This window comes from Sus scrofa, chromosome 4 (genome assembly GCF_054392235.1).
Source record: "Sus scrofa isolate SSC_HxYL_T2T_F1_AM1 chromosome 4, Sscrofa_HxYL_maternal_Yorkshire_Landrace_v2.0, whole genome shotgun sequence".
Classification (NCBI taxonomy): domain Eukaryota; kingdom Metazoa; phylum Chordata; class Mammalia; order Artiodactyla; family Suidae; genus Sus; species Sus scrofa.
The window spans coordinates 71637623-71660105 of record NC_139386.1 but is presented as its reverse complement, the minus strand read 5'-3'; the positions used below and the strand labels follow the sequence as shown (position 1 = coordinate 71660105).

At 40.3% G+C, this 22483-nt stretch overlaps 1 protein-coding gene and 1 long non-coding RNA gene across 5 annotated transcripts in view; one reads left to right on the top strand and one right to left on the bottom strand.

Moving 5' to 3' along the window:
- Positions 1 to 2469, top strand: part of LOC110260281 (uncharacterized) — a 106150-nt gene extending 103681 nt beyond the window's left edge. Inside the window, exon 4 of the long non-coding RNA XR_002343273.2 lies at positions 576 to 2469. This is a non-coding gene — a long non-coding RNA (uncharacterized LOC110260281). The remainder of the gene's footprint in view (positions 1 to 575) is intronic.
- CPA6 (carboxypeptidase A6) overlaps positions 1 to 22483 on the bottom strand; it is a 250013-nt gene that overhangs the window by 85800 nt on the left and 141730 nt on the right. The window lies entirely within an intron of this gene.

Here is a 22483-nt window from a genome sequence, read left to right as displayed (position 1 = left end):
TTAGCTGTGTGACTTTTGGCAATTTACTTTAGCTTCCTGCACTTTAGGGGTTATTAATAGTATAGCTTTTATTGATTCCTTAAGCTTATTTTTTTGTGGTATCTTTGGTTTTGGTATCAGGGTGATGGTGGCCTCATAGAATGGGTTTGGGAGTGTTCCTTCCTCTGCAATTTTTTTGGAATAGTTTCAGAAGGAAAATTCCTTAAGCTTAAGTTAATTAACTAATACAGACAAAGTACTTAAAATAGCACCTGGTGACTAGGAGGCATTTGTTAAATAACAAATGATTCAAAATTCGGAAATAATTTTCTTGCAATAAAAAAAAAATAATAATTCAGCCCAGCACTCATTTCATGGCTCTTCTGGTTCTTGTACTGTACCTATGTTTTGATCTGGTCCAGCCTCTATGAAGCTCTCACCTGTATTTTAGGCCCAGAGTGGATTATACACCTGGCTCAGGTGTCACTGGAGGGGCAATTAGTGTGCTCCAGCAGCTTCAGGGTGAGTTTCACATGAGGATGTGGGGGGACATCGAGAGGATCCTACAACTTGCTAACAAACTGCCTGTCTTCCAGCTGCCAGAGGTAACACGGAAGAGCACAAAATCCTCAACAAATTACGAGCAAATTGAATTCAACAATACAGTAAAAGGACCATACACCATGATCAAGTGGGATTTTCCCCAGGGGTACAAGGATTCTTCAATATCTGCAAATCAATCAGTAGGATACACCACACTAACAAACTGAAGGGAAAAAACCTCTTCTGGTACGTTTATTCCTAGGTATTTTATTTTTATTTTTTGATGTGATGGTAACTGGTATTGCTTCCCACCCTTAGGCAGTGACCCTTAGAGAAATGTTTTCTGGAGAAGTTGAAACAGAGGGACTTTAAAGCAGTGATAAAGGCCACACAAGTCTGGGGTATAATGTTGGATGGAAAACAGGTGGGTTAAGGGAAAATCTCCACAATAACTGTGTACTTTTCTTAACCAAAACAAGAGCACTGACAGCAGGGATCTATACTCCAGGCAGGAGACTGGAAAAAGCATCCCTTACCAAAGAAGAGCAACTTGAGGTTGTCATTTAGGGGTACTAATGAGCTATTCACTGGGTGAAGTGAAGTCAGCTCTTGGACATGTCCTTCCCCCCACCCTGCCATGGAACATGTCTTCCTGTCAGCTCCTACCCCCACCCCTTTTCTGAGATGTGCAACACTGTGTAAGTTTAAGGTGTCCAGCATATTGATTTGACACACCCTTGTATAGTGTGTTAGCTAAAACCTCCATCAGGTCACATAATTAATTACCATTTCTTGTTTGTGGTGAGAACAGCTTTTCCATGGTGGCTGCACCAATTTATGTTTCCACCAACAGGGCATAAGTGTCCCCTTTTCTCCACATTCTCACCAACACTTACTATTTCTCATCTTTTTAGGGATGGCCATTCTAACAAGTGTGAAGTGATATCTTCCCGGGGTTTTGAAGTGCTCTTCTTGCCAGCTTTTCAGTGCCCAGCTCTTATTGTAAATGTGTAGTCAAGACTCACCAGATATTTGTTAAAATCCTCCAATAGGTAACAGAGATACCAGAAAATAGAAAAGAGGAGTTCAGAGGAAAAAGAGATAATGCGGGGAAGACAGAGACGATGATTTCAAAGAAACTGTAATTAATAAGTACAATGAATGTTTCTGAGGTAAGGGAAGATATAGTCAAGAAAGAACAACAAAATGCTTTAACAAAGGAACAATTCTAGAATTATGAAGAGTAGAAATTTATAACCCAATAGAATAATTAGAAAACAAATTTGACAAAATTTCCCAGAATGTAGAATACGGTAAAAAAGATGAAAAATACAGAAAATATAAGAAAATATGCTAAACTGTAAGTCCACTATCTGAAGAACAAGAGAGTCATAAAGACAGAATAGAAAGAGTAGAAGAGAGATCATTTATACAAGAATTTTCAGAACTGAAAAACATGAATTTCCAAATTAAAAGGGGTTACTGAATGCACAATGAATGAAAATAGATCCAATTACATCCTCATAACAGTTCAGAATACCAGGAATAAAGAAAAGATCCTAAAAGTTTTTAGATAGCTTATGTTAATGGCCAGCTAGCCATGGGACTTAGATTTCCAGCGGTAGAGAGAATTAGGTAACTTCAACACTCTTCTGCTGCAAGATAGCTAGAAAACACAGAATAAAACATAACTTCCCTTTAAAAGTAGAGTGGAGCTCCCCTGAACATAAGGCAAGTTCCCATAAGCCTAAAATACAGAAGAAAATGCCAATTAGAGCGGTGTGTATGTGGGCTATGATGGTAGTTCCAGGTCCAGAATTGCAGGAATCTGCTACAACCACACAGGGAATAAGTTTGAGATCTGGGCCCAAAGTTCAGAGTTAGAACTGAGATTCTAGCATAAAACTGGAACTTAAAAAAAAAAAAGATGAAAGAAAAATAAACTACACACCAATAAAATCTGATAAGGAGGCACTTTGTTGTAATAAATGCAAAACCTCTCCAGATAAAGAGGTGCCCCCAAGCCAGGCCATGCAGAATTCTTTGATCTGAAACCTTGTTGAAGAGTTCATGAAAAAAAAATTATAAAACACAGGAGCAAGTTATCCACTATAAGTAAAAACCAACACAGTCAACACATAGCAGAATTATTCAACTCAAGATCTTCATAGTATCTAAGAGAATGGCTAGAAAAGTTCCTGCAAAAGAAAGGAAATGAAGGAATCTTAGAATATCTGACTTTGAGATATGTGGATGTGGTTATCAATGCATGTAGATGGAATATTTAAGACAATTACATTATTAACGGGAAGAGTAAAGGAGCTTCAAAGGAGGTTAAGTATTTACAAGGCAGAAAAACACAGAAAAAAAGCATCAGAAGCAATAGTTTCCAAAAAGAAATAAGAAAATATGTCAGTAAATATAGTTGATTAAAAAGGATTACAGTCTCTGGTTTAAAAGAGCATGTATGTTGGATAATAAAAAGTTTTTTCCTAAGTACTAGTTATAAGAGACATAAAGCCACTGAAAAGAATGGAAAAAGATATACCATGCAAATTCTAAAGAAAAAAAAAAGCTGGTATAGCTTTATTAATAGCAAAGCATTTAGGGCAAAACCATTTTTAGGGATAATAGCATATACATCTCACTCTATATAATGTACATATATAAGAATATGTCTATCTATACCTATATACATATGTATGTACATATGTACATCTATATATACTGATAAAATGCTCAATTTACCAGGAAGATATAAATACTACCAATTTGAATGCAGCTAACACAACAGCATCAAAATGTGTAAGGCAATAATGGACAATATCATAAGGATTGTAAATTATAAATCCTCCATTATATCTCAGTAGCCAAAGGATCAGACTTCCTTCCCAAGCATACACAGAATTTTTTTTTTTAATTAACTCAATACCAGGCTACAAAATAAGTTTCAACAAATGTCAGAAAATTCTTGTCAAACAAATGTTCCCTGATTACAGTATAATTAAATTTAGAAATCAATGACAAAATATATCTACATTTTAAAATTTAAAAACAGACTTTAAATAACTTGTGATTAAAGAAGACACTGTAGAAATTCCCATCGTGGCTCAATGGTTAACAAATCCAACTAGGAACATGAGGTTGCGGATTCGATCCCTGGCCTCGCTCAGTGGGTTAAGGATCTGGCATTGCCGTGAGCTGTGGTGTAGGTTGCAGACGCGGCTCGGATCCCATGTTGCTGTGGCTGTGGTGTAGGTTGCAGACGTGGTTCGGATCCTATGTTGTTGTGCCTCTGGCATAGGCTGGTGGCTACAGCTCCGATTGGACTGCTAGCCTGGGAACCTCCATATGCCACAGGAGCAGCCCAAGAAATGGCAAAAAGACCAAAAAAAAAAAAAAAATTGGTAAAATTAGAACAAAATCAAAACTAAATAGGACATTTCTAAGAGAGAAATTTATGACCTTAAATGCTCCTGTTGCAGAAGAATAAAGACTAGAAATTGATGAGTCGTATGTCTAAATCAAGAAGTTAGAAAAAGAACAATAGTACAAACTACGAAACAATGGAACACAGGGCATAATAAAGAGAGGATAAATTGATGAGATGGAAAACAAAAGTAATCATGAGGATAAACCAAATCAAAAATTGGTCTTTGAAACATATTTAAAATTAAAAAATTGTTAGCAAATCTGAAGAATAAAAGATTGAAGATTCAAGTGACCATATTAACAATGAGAAAGTGATAGCCTGAAGAAAATAATGTTAAGTCAATCTTACTTATAACATAGGTGCCAACCTTGGAAATGTATATTAGCAAACTAAATATAGAAAAAGGTATTAACATCATGACTAAATGCAGCTGTAATGTAACAGTAGAAAAACCTATTAGTATATTTCTTCATATTAATAGTAAGTATTAAAGAAAAGAAATCATGGGGAGTTCCTGTAGTGGCACAGTGGAAATGAATCTGACTAGGAACCATGAGGCTGTGGGTTTGATCCCTGGCCTCGCTCCGTGGGTTAAAGATCCGGTGTGGCCACGAGCTATGGTGTAGGTTGCAGATGTGGCTTGGATCCAACATTGCTGTGGCTGTGGTGTAGGCTGGCAGCGGTAGCTCCAATTTGACCCCTAGCTCTGGGAACTTCCATATGCTACAAGTGTGGCCCTAAAAAGGAAAAAAAAAAAAAAAGAAATAAACCATATGATCAAATCAATACACTTAGAAAAATAACTTTTCAAATTCTACATGTATTAATTATAACATATCTGTAGGACTTAGTACTGAAAAAGTATACTTCCTTAGCCTATTAAAGAGTATTTACCAAAAATCTGTAGCAAACATTTGTATGCAAAGGTAGGGTTAGAACCATTCATTTTATTTTATTTTAGGGTTTTTTTTTTTTTTTTTTGTCTTTTTCTAGGGCTACACTGGCGGCACATGGAGGTTCCCAGGCTAGGGGTTGAATGGAAGTTATAGCTTCCGGCCTACGCCAGAGCCATAGCAATGCCAGATCCGAGCCGCGTCTGCAATCTACACCACAGCTCACGGCAATGCCAGATCCTTAACCCACTGAGCGAGGCCAGGGATCGAACCCGCAACCTCATGGTTCCTAGTCAGATTTGCCAACCACCAAGCCATGATGGGAACTTTTTCTTTTCTTTTCTTTTTTAAGGGCCACACCACCAGCAGCATGTGGAGGTTCCCAGGCTAGGGGTTGAATCGGAGCTATAGCTGCCAGCCTACACCACAGCCAAAGCAACACAGGATCAGAGCCATATCTGTGAACTACACCACAGCTCACAGCAATGCAGGCTCCTTACCCACTGAGCAAGGCCAGGGATCGAACCTACATCCTCGTGGATATTTGTCGGGTTTGTTAATCACGGAAACATATTTAATGGGAACACCTATTTTATTTTTTTGATTTTTAGGGATGCACTCACAGCATATGGAACTTCTTCGGCTAAGAGTGAATCAGAGCTACAGCTGTTGGCTTATGCCACAGCCACAGCAATGTCAGATGTGAGCTGCAATTGTGATCTATACCACAGCTTGCAGCAACGCTAGATCCTTAACCCACTGAACAAGGCCAGGGATTGAACCCGCATCCTCATGGATACTAGTTGGATTTGTGTCTGCTGTGTCACAGCAGGAACTCCAGAAGCATTCATTTTAAAGTCAGAAACAATCATACTGAGGGGCACTGCCAGAAAAATAAAGAAAAGAAAAGAAAAAAAAAAAGGCTAAGAACCAGAAGAAAAGAAACAAAACTGTCATTATTCACAAACCACTGTCTTCAGAGAAGGCAAGAGAGCCGATACAGGTCAACCATGAGAATTCAAAGATTAGCAGCATTTAGGGATATGAAATTAAAGTAAATGTACACACTCATCAATGTATTGATCGGCCTTGAAATATCTTCACAAAAATAACAATAAGTGAAAAAGCAGGTTATAGAATAGTAGGTATAGGTGATATTGGTAAAATAGTGTCATAGAGGAACCCAGCCTCCATCCTCCAACCAAGATTGACAATTACACTTCATCTGGCCCAGGCTGGCAAAGCTGAGTCGTATAGCAATGTCTGGGAACAAGGAAGATTGATACGTGTATTTGTAAACGTGAGTGCTCGCTTTTCTGTGTGCTCTTTCTAGCTGAACAATGACTTAGTCTAGGCCCAGTAGGAATGGGGATTCATTTAGGTAGGATTTTCTTTTATTTTTTTTTATTTTTTTTATTTTCCCACTGTACAGCAAGGGGGTCAGGTTATCCTTACATGTATACATTACAATAGGATTTTCTTTAGATAGTACTAGAAATGGTGCTTTTGTTAATCTGATTTCTGGTTTAGTTGAAACAAAAACCATTCAGTCTCATAATTTTGTATATCCTGGATGAAATGGGAGGTAAGAGTGATGGCTTGCCCTTATAACCTCACCTCCACTCCTCTCTCTTGGAGTCAGATCATCTGCCTGGGACAAGAAAATGGCTGTAGGATATGAAAGACAATAATTAGAAAGACTAGGCACACTGGTAGTCAAGTATACCTCTTTCATATTGAAGACAATTTTTTTTTTTTTTTAATGGCCACAATTGTGGCATAAGGAAGTTCCTGGGCCAGGGATTGAACCTGTGCCTCCACAGCAACCTGAACTGCTACAGTCTGATTTTTTTTTTTTTTTTTTGCTTTTTAGGGCTACACCTGCAGCATATGGAAGTGCCTAGGCTAGGGGTTGAATCAGAGCTGCAGCTGCCGGCCTATGCCACGGCCACCGCAACACAGGATCTCAGCCACATCTGCAACCTACGGCACAGTTCATGGCAATGCTGGATCGCCAACCACTGAGCGAGGCCAGGGATCGAACCCACATCCTCATGATTACTAGTTGGATTTGTTTCCACTGAGCCACAAAAGGAATTCCTATGCAGATTCTTAACCCATTGTGCCATAGCAGGAACCCCCAACTTTTAATTTTAAAAAGAATTTAAAATTTCCAAATGTTCACCTGACTAAGATTTTTATACCACCAAGAACATTCATTCCTGAAGTGATAGTTTCGTTTGCATGACTCTAACACCCGCCAATATTAAAAAGTTATACTTAGGTAAGAAAAAGAAACAAAAGCCATTCAAATCAGAAAGGAAACTCTCTATTTACAGATGACATGGTATTGCATATAGAAAACCCTAAAGATGTCACCCAAAAGCTGTTCAAACTGATGACCCTACTCAGTAAATTTACAGGAACAAAGTCAATATGCAAAAGTCAGTTGTGCTTCTACACACTAACAATGAACTGTCAGAGAAATTAAGAAAACAATTCCACACACGCAAACACACACACACACACACACACACACACATACAAATGAGTTCCTGTCGTGGCGCAGTGGTTAACAAATCCGACTAGGAACCATGAGGTTGCGGGTTTGGTCCCTGCCCTTGCTCAGTGGGTTAACGATCTGGAGTTGCCATGAGCTGTGGTGTAGGTCACAGACGCGGCTCAGATCCTGCATGGCTGTGGCTCTGGCATAGGCTGCTGGCTATAGTTCTGATTCGACCCCTAGCCTGGGAACCTCCATACGCCGTGGGAGTGGCCCAAGAAATAGCAAAAAGACAAAAAAGAAAAAAAAAAAAAAAACAGTTCTGTGGTGCAGTGGAAACAAATCCAACTAGTAGCCATGAGGTTGTGGGTTCGATCCTTGGCCTTGCTCAGTGGGTTAAGGATCCTGTGTTGCTGTGAGCTGAGGTGTAGGCCAGCAGCTACAGTTCCGATTGGGCCCCTAGTCTGGAAACCTCCATATGCCATGGGTGTGCCCCTAAAAAACAAAAAAAGAAAAAAAAATTCTATTTACAACTGCATCAAAAAGAACAAGATAAATAAGAATAAATTTGACCAAGGAGGTGGAAGATCTGTATGCTGATAAACTATAAGACATTGAGGAAAGAATTTGAAGATGTTTGAAGACATAAATAAATGGAAAGATATTCTGTGCTCATGGATTGAAAGAACTAATATTGTTAACATGTATCTACTACCCAAAGCAATCTAAGATTCAATGCATTCCCTATCAAAATTCCAAGGGCATTTTTCTTAGAACAAAAAATCCTAAAATTTATGTGGAATCACAAAGCACCCCAAACAGCCAAAGCAATCTTGAGAAAGAAGGACAAAGCTGAAGGTATCACACTTTCTGATTTCAAACTATATTATAAGGGGATAGTAATCAAAACAGTATGGAATTGGTATAAAAACAGACACATAGTTTAATGGAACCAAATAGAGAGCCTAGAAATAAACCCATGCATATATGGCCAATTAATTTACAACCAGGGAGCCAAGAATATACAATGGGGAAAAGACAGCCTCTTAAATAAATGGTGTTTGGAAAACTGAAGAGCCACATGCAAAGGAATGAAACTGGATCACTATTTTATATCATCCAAAAAAAATCAACAAAATGAATTAAAACTTGAATATAAGCCAGATTTGCCCTGTCAGGGAATAAATAGATGCACACTGAGGATCAATGTCTCATGTATAATATTCCCTAGCAGTATCAGTACCAGCCTATGTCTCTTTCTGCAATGCCTCCCTCTGTCCAGGGTCTGTCCTGAGGATGTATCTGCAGTACATACTTTGAAATATATTATCGTTAGACAACTATAGTCTACTATGTCCATTTGTATGATCTGGCAAGAAACCATTATACCACTTTTCAAACTTTAGAGAGCATCAGACTCATAGATGTCCTGATAAAATGAAGACTCTTGGTACCTACTGCCAAATACCCTAATATCAAGGGTCCTAGGTTGGCCCAAGGAAATTTGACTTTTTTTAAAAAATTACTTAATGAATTTTCGGAGTTCCCATCGTGGCGCAGTAGTTAATGAATCCGACTAGGAACCATGAGGTTTCGGGTTTGATCCCTGCCCTTGCTCAGTGGGTTAACGATCCGGCGTTGCCGTGAGCGGTGGTGTAGGTTGCAGACGTGGCTCGGATCCTGCGTTGCTGTGCCTCTGGCATAGGCTGGTGGCTACAGCTCCGATTAGACCCCTAGCCTGGGAACCTCCATATGCTGCGGGAGCGGCCCAAGAAATGCCAAAAAAAAGATAAAAAATAATTACTTAATGAATTTTATTACATTTATAGGTGTACATAAATCTGACTTTTTAACAAGCTCATGAGGCATTTCTGAAGTAGTTGTTCTGGGGACCATACTTCAAGTCTTCTGTTAGGACTGTTCTTTCAAATAGACTTAATGACAATACCAAATTTAACTATAGTTTAGAAGACTTAGAAATTTTCTGTTCACTCTGCACATCAAGAAACCCTTAGCAGCACTTAACCAGCACTTAATGAGCACTTACTCATTTTCAATGCCCCTTGGAAAAAGGTTAAGTCTTGCACCAGTTTTACAGGAAAACTCCTTTGTTTGGCTACAGCAAAGGACTTGCATACAGATGTTGACTCAGGGATAGGAACCAAGTCCATTCTCATTTGTTCCTGAGTCAAGTCTACACATTACATGCATTTTCAGAAAATGTTCAAATGCAGATACAGTCTGTTTCAGGGAAATGTGTGTTTCCATAATTCAAAGTAGCTTCAACATGATGGGTAATTGTCTTGGTTTGTTCTGGCTGCTAGAACAGAATGTGAGAGGTGTCTGGTGAGACCTGGTTTGTGGTTGCTAAGGCCATCTTCTGGCTGCTGTTCTCCTGTGGAGGAGGGGACAAGGGAGATTTCTGGGCAAGGTCACTAATCTCATGCATGAGGGCTCCACCTTTGTGACCTCATCACTCCTGCAAAGCCCCACCTTCTAATACCACCACACTGGGGATTAGGTTTCAACCTACAACTTCGGTGGGGGGCGGGACACAAACATTCAGTCTACAGCAGGAACGCAGACTAATGTCAAAATAATACTGAATTTGCACTGGTTCATACCTGATTTTCCCAGTGCATTAATGTTTTACACTGACAAGTAATACGTGCTAAACCTAACGAGTACTACTGCAGAGGAACATAGCAAGGCACAGTGGAATTTAAGGAATTTAAGAGACTTCACCCCCTATTCTCAACTTGGCCACTGCTTTGCTTTAGAAATATCCTTAGCTTGATTTCCCCTTATCCTTCTGAATGTTGTCCTTGTCCCTTTGAAGCTCAGAGAGTGGACTCAATCTTCCCATCACCCTTTTCCATCAGCCACTGTTATTTCCTGCAGTAAATACCTATGTTTATCATACCTCTATCAACTATAGTATTTGTTCATTAGGAATTTAACACATCTTTTAAATTATGCTAGTATTTGTTTTTGTTATTGCTTTTTGATAGTATTCTATATACAAAGTTGCATAGGGTTGAGCAGACTGTCACTAATTTTTCTCAAAAGCCTTGTTACTTAGCATATAATTTTGTAGAAGTCAAGGTTTTCTGGAATGCAAATATTGCATTTTAGCAAAAACACCTATATCCTTGAAATAGAAATGATCATCTATGTGCTGTTTGAAATGATTTATGTCTTTGTCTCCCTGAAAAAGAATACTGAAGAACGGGCAGGTTTTGACTGAGTTTGGAATCATTAAGCATTGCTTCCTGCACCACATCAAGGGGTTTGGTTTATAAATCACAACTTCTTTTTTTTTTTTTTGTCTTTTTGGCATTTCTAGGGCCGCTTCTGCGGCATATGGAGATTCCCAGGCTAGGGGTCGAATCGGAGCTGTAGCTGCCAGCCACAGCCACAGCCTCAGCAATGCAGGATACAAGCCGAGTCTGCAACCTACACCACAGCTCACCGCAATGCCGGATCCTTAACCCACTGAGCAAGGCCAGGGATTGAACCCACAACCTCATGGTTCCTAGTCGGATTCGTTAACCAGTGAGTCATGACGGGAACTCCTAAGTCACAACTTCTTACTGTAGCAGATACACAATGCTGCTTTTTTTTTTTTTTTTTTTTTTACCATTTCTTGGGCCACTCCTACTGCATATGGAGGTTCCCAGGCTAGGGGTCGAATTGGAGCTGTAGCCGCTGGCCTACCCCAAAGCCACAGCAACGTGGGATCTGGGCCGCATCTGCAACCTACACCACAGCTCACGGCAATGCCGGATCCTTAACCCACTGAGCAAGGCCAGGGATCGAACCCACAACCTCATGGTTCCTAGTCAGATTCGTTAACCACTGAGCCATGATGGGAACTCCTCCACTATTATTTTTTAAAATTCCTGACCATTTTCTAATTGAGCAGGTGGCAACTGTTTGACTCTCTAAAAATCTGCCTTCAGCTTGCAGAAGCTCAGTCAGTGAACTCAACCCTCCTGTCACCCTTCGCCATCAAGCCACTGTTATTTCATGCAATAAATACCTATATTTATCATACGTCATAAGAAATTCAGAGAACCAAGGGAATTAACTTTCACCAGGTTTGAGATAAATCCAGGAAAAGAGAGAAATACCTCTAATGCTAAGAGTAGAAATGCGATCAAGATATATCAGTTTTAATTCACAGCAAGGAGCTCTTTGATCAATATTAAGCTGGCCTGAGGACTTTCATAGCAACTCAGGAGCAGCAACTGCTACACTCTGTTGTGTTTAGCAGTGCTGTGGCCCAGCAGACAGAGTATAAATTAGGAGTGGGGTGCCCTGGTGGTAGCTTTCCCTCTAAATGACCATGAGTAAGTTATGAGGTCTAACAGGCACTGCAAAGCTCATGCACCAAAAACAGATGTCCTCCATCCTCGAGGAGTTTACTCTTTCTGAATAATCTCAGTGAACAATCCTTCAGGGGTATTTAGATGACCTTTCTCTGGAGAAATCATGCTGTTTGAGGCTTTGCTAAATGTCTAATCCGTATAATTATATCAACGCGCCAAATCTGTTTAGTGTTCTTTGATGTGGATTGCAAATATAATTCACTGCTCTGTCATGTCTATCTCAGATATGGAACTTTAAACTTCCATCAACCCCCAACCCCACCTGGATCCAAGCAAAGCTTACTGTAGCTTCTCCTCTTTCCTACTCTGCTACCTTCCATTTAATATTATAAATGGACTTTTCCCCCCTAGAAGTTCTCTGCAGATATTTCATTTTATTTTTGGCTTTATTTATTTTTTCAGGGCCGCACCCTTGGCATATGGAAGTTCCCAGGCTAGGGGTCAAATTGGAGCTACAGCTGCTGGCCTACACCACAGCCACAGCAACGCCAGATCAGAGTTACATCCGCTATCTACACCACAGCTCACAGCAATGCTGGATCCTTAACCCACTGAGAGGCCAGGGAAAGAACCCACAACTTCATGGTTACTAGTTGCATTTGTTTCTGCTGCGCCACAGTGGGAACTCCTCTTTGCAGATATTTTAGAACCACTTTTCTAGCCATCAAGATAGTGCTAAATTAGTTTAAAGCTTACTTGATTCATATTTCATCAGCAAGATAGACTTTTGCCTGTGTACTTAAATTCCATTTTTTAAAAATAAAGACCTAGATAACTAATGACCACAGGCTATAATTTTTAGAATAATGATATTGTATAATTATAAAGCACTGGGCCATGTATAAGTGATTTTTCTTTTAAATATGCAGCTCTTTTCAAAAGCAGTTGATTAGAATTATATGTATTTCAGACTGATAGAAGCATAATGTAGAAAAACTCAACAGAATGAAAACAGAATTCATTATTTTCTCCCTCAAATCCACTGCTCCTCTTATATTTTTCTTTGAGTTGTGAGGTTTATTGTCCACATTATAAGTCATCCAAACCATTCAAACCATAAATCTGAAAGCTGTCTTTAATGTCTCTTCCTGGTCTATCTTCTGATTGGTCCCCAGGTGGATTGCCTCTCTGAAGTGCCCCTCAAATTCAGTCCCATTGCCCTGAACCTAACCCTTCAATACTTCCCTCCTGGTTGATTTCATTATGTTGCTCCTGATGTCCCTGACTCGTCTCTTCCTTCATCAGTTGGTTTCCTTCTACAATTGCCTTTTTTTTTTTTTTTTTTTTTCAGAGCCAGTTGCAGAATATGGAAATTCCCAGGCTAGGGGTCAAATTGGAGCTGCAGCTGCTGGCCTATGTATGCCACAGCAATGCTGCATCTGTGACCTATACCAAAGTTCATGGCAATGCTAGATTTTCAACCCACTGAGCGAGGCCAGGGATTGAACACGCATTCTCATGGATACTAGTCAGGTTCATTACCGCTAAGCCACAGTGGGAATTCCTACAATTGCCTTTCTTAAATGCAAGCATCTAATTAGAAAAATCTCTAACGCTATCTACTGCATAGATGATCAAGTGCAAACCCCTTGGCAGCACATACAAGACCCCTGGTAATGCATATTTTTCTGCCTCGGTCCCTTGGTGTAAATGGTTTCCTTTGCTGGAAGGTCCTACTTGCTTCCTTACTACTTGTCTTCTACCCCCAGTCACGGCAAGTGTGAGATAGATGCAGCTTTTGTGGGAGACCTGAGTGAGGGTTATACAATTTTGGGATCTAATGTAAAAGAAAGAGTATACAATTATACATTATCATACTTTCGCATGATTACAAAAATTGAGTTGGGGTATTGGAAGGGTCCCAGACACCTGAGGAAGCCTGGAGCTTGAGCCTGGTTAGCTTCCTGGTAAATCTTCCTTGAGCTATTGCTCAATGACTCTTATTGAACTATTTGTTAAACTTTCTCAGTCTAACAGAATGTCCAGGACAGTATGGGTTCAATAAACATCTACTGAATTGAAGAATCAAATTTGGAGTTCCCATAGTGGTTCAGTGGGTTAAGAACCTGACATAGGGTCTGTGAAGATGTGGTTTTGATCCCTAGTCCTGCTCACTGGGTTAAGGATTCAGCGTTGTCCCAAGCTGTAGTGTAGGTCACAGATGTGGCTCAGGTCCTGCGCTGCTGTGGCATAGGCTTCAGCTGCAGCTCTGAATCCACCCCTAGCCTGGGAACGTCCACATGCTGCAGGTATGGCCCTAAAAAGAAAAGAAAAAGAAAAAAAAATTTCTACTCAAGCCCAAGTTGGCTCTGTCGTCTTTGATTTTCCCAGATAGTTATTCACTGTTTCTTCCTTTCTCCAGAGTGCTTTGTAGACCCATTTATTGTAGCATTTTCAACACTATGTGGCAATAGTTTTTGTTTCTTATGGGTCAGGAGTCCTCAAACTTTATTGTATATCAGAATCAGCTTTAAGAGTTTATGAATCTCAATCCCAGAGTTCCTGATTCGGTAGATCTGGGGTAGGCTTGGACGGTTGACATTTTTAACAAATTCCTGGGTGATGCTGATGGCCAAGTTCTACAGAAACTATACCCCATTCACTCTAAGCACATTCCTGGCTCATGCTAGATGCCTTTATATACATATTAAACTGAAAAAATTAAACATTCTATAAAAATATACCTTTCTATACTTTTAACAATTAGGTGGTCTTATACATAGTCTTTAAAAATTGAATTCTCCATTGATAATTAATGTAATAATTTTATTGACTATATATTACTTTGCAAATTACTTCCACTCTTAGATCATGTTATATTTTATTATTTTTTTATTTTTTGCTTTTTAGGGCCATACCCGAGACATATGGAGGTTCCCAGGCTAGGGGTCGAATCGGAGCTACAGCTGCTGGCCTACGCCACAGCCTCAGCAACGTGGGATCCAAGCCATGTCTGTGACCTACACCACAGCTCAAAGCAACTCCAGATCCCTGACCCACTGAGCGAGGCCAGGGATCAAGGCTGCATCCTCATGGATACTAGTCAAATTTGTTTCCACTGCATCACAACAGGAACTTCATGTTTTATTTTTCTTTATTTCATTTTTTGAAAGAAGACAAAAGATGCAAGAAGAAAAAAACCTAAATATAAGAGAAGACAGAGGAGAGGAAACATGAAACAGATTTTTTTTTCTTTTTAAAAAATTATAATTGGAGTTCCCATCGTGGCGCAGTGGTTAACGAATCCGACTAGGAACCATGAGGTTGTGGGTTCGGTCCCTGCCCTTGCTCAGTGGGTTAACGATCCAGCGTTGCCGTGAGCTGTGGTGTAGGTTGCAGATGCAGCTCGGATCCAGCGTTGCTGTGGCTCTGGCGTAGGCTGGCAGCTACAGCTCCGATTCGACCCCTAGCCTGGGAACCTCCATATGCCGCAGAAGCGGCCCAAAGAAATAGCAAAAAATAAATAAATAAATAAATAAATAAAATAAAATAAAATAAAATAAAAATAAAAAAATTAAAAAATTATAATTGATCCCAGTGTTGTGCCAATTTCTGCTCTATAGCATAGTGACCAGTCATAAATATGTATACACATTCTATTTTCTATTATCTTCCATCATGGTCCATCCCAAGAGATTGGATATAGTTGCCTGTGCTATATAGTAGGACCTTATTGCTTATCCAATCTAAATGTAATAGTTTGCATCTACTAACCCTAAAATCCCAGTCCTTCCCACTTCTTCCCCCTCTTCCTTGGCAACCACAAGCCTGTTCTCTAGGTCTGTGAATCTGTTTCTGTTTTGTAGACAGGTTCACTTGTGCCAGTTTTAGTTTCTTCGTATAAATGATATGTAGTATTGGTTTCTTTCTCTGCCTTACTTCGTCTTTAGTGTGATGATTTCTAGTTGCATCCATGTTGCTGCAAATGGCATTATGTCATTCTTTTTTATGGCTGATTCCATTATATGTATGTACCACATCTGATTAATCCATTCATCTGTCGATGGACATTTAGGTTGTTTCCATGTCTTGGCTATTGTGAATAGTGCTGCAGTGGACATAGGAGTGCTTATAATTATAATTATAGAGATATTAATATTATGGAGAAGCTGATATATAATAATATCGGCTTCTCTGTAATAATATTTGCTATAATAAGCAGATTATTGCCTTAGAAATCAGGTTTTCTTTCTTTCTTTCATTTGCATCCTTCATTAACAACATACAAACACATTGTTTTTTTTTTTTTTTCAATGTCTCTTAGTTTCCTTTCTTCCAAATCCTTTCAAATGAAACAAATGTGGTCATGCAGGTTGTAATAAAATGGTTTTCCCCCAGCTATTGAAACAATCAAGCTTACAAACGGAGAACTGGAGAAACAAGGCAGTACATGCATACAAGTACATTTGAAATTCGCTAATAGAGCAGGAGCCACAGAAGGTTCCTTATTAAAGCCTCCAAGTGTGGGTTTGGTGTGCCACAATGCAGTGACTGTTTCTTTGCTTAGGAGGCTTTGCCAGTGGCTTAAGGGCCTCAGGTGGCATGGGAATAGAAATAGAACTGGCCCCCCCAACACCATGGCTTTTAGCAGAATGTTACTATGTATACTCAGTATCTGATAACTGCATTAATAGAAAACACAAATTAATGTGAAATGTATTCGTACTTAGGAGTAAATTATAAAAGAATGAATAAAAGGATAACAAAAAAAAAATCTCTGAAGAGAATGGCCCATTTCTCAATTTCATGGTAAGATAAAGGTAATCAGTGTGGTTAAAATGATGTATTCCATTCGTAGCATTATATATTTTTATTGGAACTAATAAGTAGCAAAAAAAAGAGATGATGACAAACAGATTTTGAGTGAAATGATATAATTTATGAGGATGTAAAATCGTAAAAGGATATTTAATGTCATACTCATGACATCCCTTTATAAAACATGTCTGAATCAGTGTTATAATAAACTCTAGGAAGATAACCTTTTAATAATTAAGTAATCATTTTTCATCAAATCTCATATGCTTGAATTTGATGTGCCCTTGGTTTTACAACAGGTATCGATTGAAGATCTTCAAACCAGGCTGGCAGAGAGTAAGGTCATTATAAATTGTAAGATGCATCCCAATTTCAGTTATTAAAATGTGAAAAATATTTAAGAATGATGTAATATGGTAATATAATAGGTATTTGTTGAGCATTTACTCTTCGCCTGATACTGTGATAACTGCTGGGCCTACAGAAATGAACAAGTTACAGTCCATAACACACAATAAGTTTATAGTCTAGTAGGAGAAAAGCAGATAAACAATTTCACAGATGAAGAGTCAATGATCTTGTGAATTTTTTTTTTTTTCTTTTTTGGAGCTGCACCTGTGGTATATGGAAGTTCCTCAGCTGGGGGTCAAAGGAGAGCTTGAGCTGCCAGCCTAAGCCACAACCACACTGGATCCGAGCTACATCTGCAACCTACACAGCAGCTTGTGTCAACGCTGGACCCTTAAACCATTGACCAAGGCCAGGGATCAAACCTGTATCTTCATGGATGCTAGCTGGGTTCTTAACCCGCTGAGCCACACCAGGAACTGGGATCTTGTGGGTTCTTAAGCAAATCTTCTGCTACTTTGAAACAAGGAGAAACCTTCTGGTAACATCATTATATAGGGGATATTGATTGAAATATAACTAAAAACTAGAAGTAGTTTGATGAGCATACATGAAATAACCTGTAACAATCTTTTGTTTCTCAGGCATTCGCAATATCTATCCCTCAGAGATAGTTTAAAGTTTGTCTATTTTTGAAACATTAGCGTGGAAAAAACAATCGTTTTCCTCTTGGGTCTTAAGATTCAGAAGTAACCTAATTTTCAATTCATTTCTTCAAATGAATACTTTATCCTCTTGCAACTGAAGTAAAATGAAGTATTTTAGTCTTAAAGGAAAACTACTAAAAATAAGAAAAATAAACAAAATATTGACTTGGTTTTGAAGTAATCCCAAATACAGTGCTTGTGCTCAATTCAGGTCCATACAATATTGCTGAGCAAACAATACAATTACGTGTCATGGAAAGAGACAGACAGGCAACCTCCAAATCTGAATCCTTGAATTTCTGCAAACTGCTAGATTCTTGAGCAATATGTGTGTGGTGTGTACTTATCTATTGTTGTGACATATTGTGGTATAAGAAAAAAAAAAAATGTAGTCTTTGTCCCTCTTCCTGGCACAGAGCTCCTAAAAGTTTTGAACTATGCTGTCTTTGGAGTGCTGATGTGATAACCCAGGGGGGTCATTGGTAAATAGACTCAGGATGGGGAATGGGAGCCAAAAAAATCAACCACATGATTAGCAGAAATTTCAGCCCCACCGCTGACCTCTGGTGAGGGAAGAAGAGATGGCGATTGAGTTCAGCAGCCAATGGCCAATGATTTAACCAATTACACCTATGTAAAAAAACCTCCATAGGGTGTTCCCGTCCTGGCGCAGTGGTTAACGAATCCGACTAGGAACCATGAGGTTGCGGGTTCGGTCCCTGTCCTTGCTCAGTGGGTTAACGATTCGGCGTTGCCCTGAGCTGTGGTGTAGGTCGCAGACACGGCTCGGATCCAGCGTTGCTGTGGCTCTGGTGTAGGCCGGTGGCTACAGCTCCGATTAGACCCCTAGCCTGGGAACATCCATATGCCACGGGAGCGGCCCAAGAAAATGCAAAAAAAAAAAAAAAAAAACCCTCCATAAAAACCTCTAAATGATGGGACTGGAGGAGCTAATGAGCTAGTGACCACACTGCAGTTTTGGGACAGCAGTGTGCCCAGAGGCAGCATGAAAGCTCCACTTCCCCTGGACCTTGTCCTGTACCTCTGGCTGTTTCTGAGTTGCAGGCTTTATGATGAACTGGTAACCATCCAAAGCACATTCCTGAGTTATGGCAGTTATTCTAGCCAGTTGTCAAACCTGAGGAGGGGATTGTGGGAACCCCTGAATTTGTAGTTGGCTGGGTAGAAGTGGTGGCAGCCGGGGCACCCCATTTGTGGCTGATGGCTGAAGGAGGGGCCGTCTTGTGGCACTGAACCTTTCCCCTGTGGGGTCTGTGCTAGTTTTTTTTTTTTGTCTTTTTGCCATTTCTTGGGCTGCTCCCACGGCATATGGAGGTTCCCAAGCTGGGGTCTAATCGGAGTTGTAGCTGCCAGCCTATGCCAGAGCCACAGCAAAGCTGGATCCGAGCCGTGTCTGCAACCGACACCACAGTTCATGGCAACGCTGGATCCTTAACCCACCGAGCAAGGCCATGGATTCGTTAACCACTGAGCCACGACGGAAACTCCTTTTTTTTTTGGTGCTAGCTCTTGAGTGTGTCAGAAAATACTACTCAGCCAGAAAAAAGAACAAAATAAGGTGATTTGCAGCAACCTGGATGCAGCTAGGTACAAAGTGAAGTCAATGCATCAGCAACTGGAAGGGGATTGAGACCTTTTTCTGTGAAGGCCTGAAAAGAGATTTACAAACCATCTCTCTCCACATCTTACCCTGGTCCTTTCAGACTTTGCAAGGGTTGGGAGAGAGAGGATAATTAGAAGGAATTTTTCCTCCTAAGTCCCATTTATAGGTCTTTACCTGTCCCATGTAACTTTGAGGGTTACACAGCATCTTTGGCTCCTAACATGATTCTTGGCTTTTGGAGAATAGGGACAAGTGGTGAGGCTTGAGCATGGCCAGAAGTTAGAAAGTGCTTGGAACAGACTTAATTATACTGCAGTTCATTGATTGCCAGATTAACAGACAGTTTCCATGGTCTCTGGAAAGGAAACTGACTAGTGCCCATGACTTGTTGGGCAGTTGAAATCTTAGGTTACTTTCTCTAGAATATTTGTGCGCTGCTGCTCCCCCTAGTTGAGTTGCACGCTTAACAAGAATTAACTGTATTTATTCTGAACTCCATTGATGCCTGTTAGACCAATAGATGGGATAGGAGTGGAAGTGATGCAAGCACCTTCCATTTTAATCCTTAATGATGGAGGTGCTGTTGCCCCCTATGCCTCTGTTACTGCATCAGCTGTTTTTAGTAGCAGTGGTTGGATTCAATCTGCAGTTTATCAGATCAGCATCACTGTGAGAGTTCAGCAAGATCAGCACCGTCTGGCCAGCAAACCCCTCCATACTCATGTGTTTGATCTCAGGTCTGCAGGATGTCTGCCCCCAACTCCTGGGGCATCGGTCTCAAGGTCTGAATTCTGGTTCTGAGGGAGCCTTTAGCACGTCTAGTCCAATAATCCTTACCTATTCCCTTTGTGCATGAGGTCGGCACTGAGTATGGAATAGACACTCAACCTTGGTTGTACTGAATTTTCAAGAGAAAGTAGACATCTAATCATAGTTGTTGAGCCTTGGGGTAGGCCATTTGCAATACTGGTTTTGTACTATGGCTAAGACCGTCCATCCCTGGAAAAAAGAGTGTTTTTTTTTCTTTGGATCACATCACACCTCTGCTTAAAAGTCAGTTTTCCAGTGTCCTTGAAACAAATCTCAAATTCATAACCTTTCCTCCAAGGCCTTGTATGACCTTGCCTTGGGCTGTATCTCAGACCTCATGTCTCACTCCTCTCCTTCTGTTTATTGCAGTCATCCAACCATACTAACTTTATTTTTATCCATCAAATAACTAAGCTCAGCTACTCAAATCTGCCTTTGTGCTTACAATTTTGCCTGAAATGTTTTCTTCTGAGACCTTTGTGTGACAGGTTATAGCCTTATTATCACCTTTTAAAAAAGGTCTTTTCTGAACTTTCAAAGAAATCCATTCTCTCAGAATTCCGTCGTGGTGCAGCAGAAACAAATCTGACTAGGAATCGTGAGGTTGTGGGTTTGATCCCTGGCCTTGCTAAGTGGGTTGGGGATCTGGCGTTGCCGTGAGCTGTGGTGTAGGTCACAGATGCAGCTCGGATCTCATGTTTCTGTGGCTGTGGTGTAAGCTGGCAACTGTAGCTCCAATTCGACCCTTAGCCTGGGACCCTCCATATGCCACAGGTATGCCCTAAAAAGCAAAAAAAAAAAAAAAAAAAAAAGCAAAGCAAAGAAATCCATTCTCTCAATATAATCGTTTCTTTCTTTCATACCACTAATCATACATAATCTTTAAACTACCTTGTTAACGTCTTCATTTGCCTTTTTTTCTTCTCTAGGACTAGAATATAAGCATTTTTAAGGGCATCTATTTTGTCTACCTTGTTTATAACACTACCCCTTTAAATAGCTATTGGATTTAAAAAAAAAAATCTTAGCTCTTAGCACTGTCTAAAATATGCAAATAAATGCAAATTGATGACTTTTATCCTTCAAAGGAACCCAGAAACTTAAAGTACCTAAATATAAAGTTTTTCTTCTTCCAAGCCTCCTCAGAACAAGCGGACAGCTGTTTTCACAGGCTGGACCATTCGTGCACTACACGGAGTCGTCTTGGGAAAAGAGATCAGCAGCGAGGGGGCAGAGCATAGTTTTGATGCAAGACGCTGTGTCTGCTCCCAGCAAAGGCACATCACAAATCTTGCAGGTTTAGAGCTGTTCATCCCATCTGGTCGCACTTCATCACGAGCCTGAAAGTGTCTGTAAACATGCCCTGAACACTGGCTCAAAAGGAAAATGGTATAACCTTGTCACGTGAGTAAACATGGAAGGCAAAGTACAACAATCAGTGAAAAGGAGTTCCCATAGCGGCGCAGTGGTTAACGAATCTGACTAGGAACCATGGGGTTGTGGGTTCAATCCCTAGCCTTGCTCAGTGGGTTAAGGATCCCGCATTGCCGTGAGCTGTGGTGTAGGTCGCAGACATGGCTAGGATCTCGCATTGCTGTGGCTCTGGTGTAGGCCGGGGGCTACAGCTCCAATTAGACCCCTAGCCTGGGAACCTCCATATGGCACAGGTGCTCCTAGAAAAGCCAAAAAAAAAAGAGGTAGCTCTTTGCCCTCACATCTTGGCATATTCTTGTGGCACCAAAACTCTACTATCAATGATATTAACTTCTAAACCATTTAACATTTATGTACATGTAACCTGATAGATCAATATGAACTTTATTCAGGGAGTGATTTCCCCACTGATAATTTATCCAAGTCTTATATGTCTCCCACTGAAAGTATTCATTACCCCTTCCAGCAAACACATAGATACAGGAACCTGCATGTGTACAGAGTGAACAAGAAGAACCCCATCTGTGAATTCAGACACTAGCCTGCCCACAGCCATCCACCGCTCCATGGCCATGACATCCTATAATCGCCCCCTCCCACGGTGGAGGAATTCAATGTTTAAGCACACAGTCTTTGGATTTCTGCTCATGTTCTGTCATTATGCCTTTACAGGAACAGAACTGACTTTCTCCACTCTCAATATCCCAAGTCTATTCAGGTCTTACAAGTGTGGAGACAGAGGCAGACTTTCTTCCTTAGTCCACTCTGTTTATCCTTTTAAGACCTTGACAAACCCTAGAGTAAACCTCTTCTAAATCATAGCTCACAACCATAGACATTACTCTGTGAGTCATTCAGGGAAGGCTGCAAAACAGGAAACATGTCCGTAGCCTCGTAAACTAAGGGTTCGACAATAGGGCTTTCTATTACTGATGATTTGGGCCAGAAAGTCCTATTTCCCAGATGGACTTTTGGCAGAGCTCTTGTTCTACACCATTGCCCAGTGAAATGGAGAGAACACTGCTATTACGAAAGAAACAAGGCTTCTCGAAAAGTGCTT